The following is a 5,021-nucleotide window of genomic DNA, read 5'->3' on the forward strand; positions in this document are numbered from 1 at the left end:
CTACACCCACACACACATATATGCCATCTCTCCTTAAAGATTTTTTCACATAGGTAGAGAAATCTCTAAGGATGGTATTTAAAATATTGCAACTGTAAGTACACAGAACAGAGAAGGATCAGTGACGTGAGCAGGACTCTGTGAGCTCCCTGCCGTGCCTGGCATTAACCTTCAGCTAATGCATGATGGGTGGCAGGTGCCCATGAAGGAAGAAGGCGGCTCAGGAAAGCAACTATGTACCAACCTTATAGAAGTGTTTCATTACTTTTAACAACAATATAGCCACACCAGTGCATAGCAGGTGAACTATTAACTTTAGAATCTTAGGAAGAACATATAGCATTCACAAAAGTATGCAGCTCCTACAAAGAAATATCAGTGCTTTGAGAACAAAGGTGGAGAGAAATTTGTCACTGTATTACCTTTGTTACCATGAACACGTATGGAATATATTTTTTAATTTTTTTTTTGAGATGTCTTGCTCTGTCACCCAAGTGCAGTGGTGTGCAATCGTAGGTCACAGCAGCCTTAAACTCCTGGGTTCAAGGGATCCTCCCACCACAGCCTCCCAAGTAGCTGGGACTGTAAGCACATGACACCATGCCCAGATGATACTACATTTTTAAAACAATTTTTTAATTGAATATCATTAATAACTTTCAGTTGAATAAATGCACATCTATATCATTATTTTAATGCCTACATACTACTATTTTATTGTCTATTTATGCCATAATTTATTTAATGACCCCTACTGAACAATTCAGTAATGAATTATAACACATCAAATACATTTAAATCCATGAGCTCATAATACATTTTAAAAATAAAAACACTTAGTCATTGCTTGAGGTTGCTAATGAACTGTCTCATTATCTTGAAAACTGGCAGATAAAGGGAAAAAATCAATCATTTATCCCACCTCTTGTATATTAACTGTACTGGGGAAAATCAAATAGTAATCTGTGAACAAAAGTACTCCAGCTAACAGATGAAGAAGGAATTATTGGATTAAGATACCATTTTTAAACCCTAATGAAAATATCTGATCGAATCATTGAACGTAAGTAGGTGCTGACATTGTAAAGAGAGACATTAGACATTCCCTGACAACCCCCAGCAGCACCTATGTAATAGTCTTGCCATAAAAATCTAACCTGACTCTGACTGAGCCTCTGATGCAAATACCAACTTACAAGAGATACAGAGGAAGATGTCCTAGTTTCTAAAACAAATAAATTTCAAGGGAGAAATAAATGAAAGATAGAGGAAGTACCTAAATATTAAAAGAAAATGATTGATTTACCAGTTGCAAGGTGTGTATCTATTTGGATCTTGATTCAAGAAAATAAACTGTAGGCCAGGTACAGTGATTCATGCCTATAATCCTAGCACTCTGGAAGGCAGAGGCAGGAGGATCCCTTGAGCTCAAGAGTTCATGACTCGCCTGACCAAGAGAAGGACCCTGTCTCTACTAAAAATAGAAAAAGTAAGCTGGATATGCAGTAGGCACCTGCTGTCCTAGTTACTCAGGAGGCTGAGCCAAGAGGATCACTTGAACCCAAGAGTTTGAGGTTGCCATGAGCTAGGCTGATGCCACAGGCACATGCCACTGTGCTCAGTTAATTTTTTCTATTTTTAAATAGAGATAGGGGTCTCACTTTTACTGAGGCTATTCTCAAACTCCTGAATTCAAGCCATCCTCCTGCCTCAGCCACCCAGAGTGCTGGGATTATAGGCATGAGCCACCTTGCCTGGCCATAACAAGGGCTTTTACATGTGCAGATTTTAAAGTTTTTTTTTTTGTATGTTTTGTTTTTTCAGTTTTTGGTTGGGGCTGGGTTCGAACCCGCCACCTCCGGCATATGGGGCCAACACCCTACTCCTTTGAGCCACAGGCATCTCCCCAGATTTAAAAGTTTTGATAGATCTTGCCAAAATACTTTCCAGAAAAATTGTCCCAATTTTTACTTTCCTAGCAATGTAAATCAGCACCCACACACTTTTATCTATGCAATTTATTTAATTTATTTGTTTTCTTTCTTTTAAGACAGAGTCTTACTATGTTGTCCTGGGTAGAGTGCTTTGGCATCATCATATCTCATAGCAACCTCAAATTCTGAGCTCAAGAGATCCTCTTGCTTCAGCCTCCTGAGTAGATGGGACCATAGGCACCCACCATCACACCCAGCTAGCTTTTCTATTTTTAGTAGAGACAAGGTCTCACTCTTGCTCAGGCTAGTCTTGAACACCTGAGCTCAAGCAATTCATCCATGTTGGCCTCGTAGAGTGCTAGGAATACAGGCATGAGCCACCACACCCAGCCTTATGCAATTTCTTTAGAAACATAATTTGAGATAATGCCATTGCTGAGTATGTTAATTTATAAGCCAATTAGTTTGAGTTTTGCATGGTACAATGTTATAAGAAATTTAAAGATTAAAAATTATCATATGATTCTTCAATTAAGGAACATTTAGCGAAGTAAAAATATCTAATATTTAGAGATCATCTGAACTAAATTAGAAAGAAGGCTAATTACAAATATGAATTAATACCTCGAAGTAAACAGACCTACTTACAGTAGCAGTACACAAACAACACTTCCACAAATTGAGGCATCAAAGGGTTTTGTAGAGAGTTGATTTCAATATCCTATGTAATTAGGATAAAAAGGGGCTACAGGAAAATAGGAGAAAAGTCTGGCCTGCTAGACAAGGAAGTGAGAAAAGGGTCCTTTTACAAACAATGTATTTTGAGAATCCTGTGACTCAGTTGATCAAGTGTGGCCTGTTTCCCACGAAATGCAGTCTTTAGCTTGTGACACAAAGTAGAGTAATGCTCAGTTACAGAACAATGCACCACACAGCAAAGGTCACAAACATCACAGGACTACTGGTCACCACCAGACAATACTGGGAAAATAGCAGGTAGCAATTATTGTTAACATGTAAAGGAAAATGGGCACATGTAATAGCTAAGGTAACCTAAAACCAATAGGAAATAGACAAAAATACCCAAGGACCTCAGGGAACCAATGAAAAACTCTTATAGATAATTAGTTTCTATAAACTGCAGTCTTTTCCTGCTGCATTGGAGTCCCAGCTGCTTTATTTCCACTCCCCTCCATTTACCTTGCTTTCACTTCAACTTGGCTGAACTTGCTAGTTCTGCTTGCTGAATAACCAAACCAGGTATTCAACAAGAGGCTCTTGGAAAACTCTGACCATTCTCACTCAAATTATGTTGTACTTTTATCACTTGTTACTTGTTGGTTTATATGTCTGTATCTCCTACTGGACCATGAGCTCATTTAAGATAACCAAAATTTATTCATGTTTATGTTCCCAACTGTTAACCCAAGGAAGACTTTATAAATATTGCATGAATAAATGAATACCTAATGAAAGACTATGACATATTAAAGATGACTATGGTGACGTCTGTGTACTAGAAAAAACAATCATAGGTAGAACAAGCATAGGCTGGATAACCTGAGTTAGAAATCAGACTCCAGGCTTAGTGCTATAGGATCTTGGGAGATTTACTTAACATTTTTGAGTCTCATGTTCCTCAGTTGTAAACTATTTCATAGCCCTCCCCTACAGAACTGTATCACGTCTCTACATTCAGTAAATTCTAAAATGAAAATCTAGTGGCATCCTAACTTCTATAGCATCCAGTTGCCCTTAGGATAAAATAGTTCCACTTATAATCACTACAAGAGCCCCCTAGTTAACCAGTGCAACCTTATATTTAATTTTACTTCTCTTCACATGACATTTTTCCCCCTAATCCCTGATGTGGCTTCAAGTCTTTTGAAAAGCTGGAGCACTAGACAGCCACTACTGAATAATTCTAGTGGTACCAGAGATGAAATCTGCTCACCAGAATGGGTTGAGATGTTGCCTGCTTTGACCTCTAAAGTCTGGGTTAGCTGCCCCTTGTACAGACTGTGATGACATCTTCTACTTCCTACATCAAAGGGAACTTGTATTAGGGTCCTCCAGAGAAACAGAGCCAATAAGATGTGGATAGTCAGCCCTCTTTTTGTATCTGGAGGTTCTGCATCTACAGATTAACCAACTGTGGGTCAAAAATAGTCAGAAAAAAATCAAAAATAACAACACAAGAATAAAAATATAGTCTAACAACAATTTATATGGCATTTACATTGTATTATATATTTTAAATATCTAGAGATGATTTAAAATACATGAGAGGATATACATAGGTTATATGTAAATATAATGTTATTTTACATAAGGAACTTGGTCATTCTTAGATTTTGGTATCTCTGGGTGTCCTGCAGCCAGTCTCTAATTGATACTGTGGGATGGAAGACATTTAGTTTAAGGAATTGACTAGTCAGATAATAAAGGAGGGCAAGTCCAAAATCTGCAAGGTGGGCACAGGCTGGAGACTCAGGGAGGAACCCTTGTTCTTCAAGTTCAAGTCTAAAGCCCATCTGCTGGCAAAATTGTCTCTTGCTGAAAGTGAGAGGTGGGGCTTAGAGTCATCTGTCTTTTGTTCTATTTAGGCCTTCTACTGATTTAATGAAAGGCAATCTGCTTTACTCAAAGTCCACTGAGCTGAATGTTAATCTCATCCAAAAATATCCGCACAGAAACATCTAGAACAATGTTTGACCAAAATCTGGGCACTGTGGCCCAGTCAAGTTGACACATGAAGGTAACTATCAAAGTGTATCACACTCCGTATTTACCATTTGTGTACTTGTCTCAGGCACTCCCTAGACACAATTCTCTAAAAGCAGGATCTCTGTCTATTTTGCAACATTATATACACTATATTTTGTGCAATGCCAGCAACATAGTAGATACTCAGTAGCTATATAATAAATATATTTATTGTCAGATTTACCTTTCAGAAAATAACTTAAGAAAATGAGCTAAAGAGTAAAAAAATGGCAGCAGATCATCTGTTTAGAAAACTATTCTAATCATTCAAGACAGAAAAGGTGAGGACCTATAGCCATGTGTTTCATCTTGGCTAAACTT

Source organism: Otolemur garnettii, unplaced genomic scaffold, assembly GCF_000181295.1.
Source record: "Otolemur garnettii isolate 467f Iridium unplaced genomic scaffold, OtoGar3 scaffold00167, whole genome shotgun sequence".
NCBI classification, from domain to species: Eukaryota; Metazoa; Chordata; class Mammalia; order Primates; family Galagidae; genus Otolemur; species Otolemur garnettii.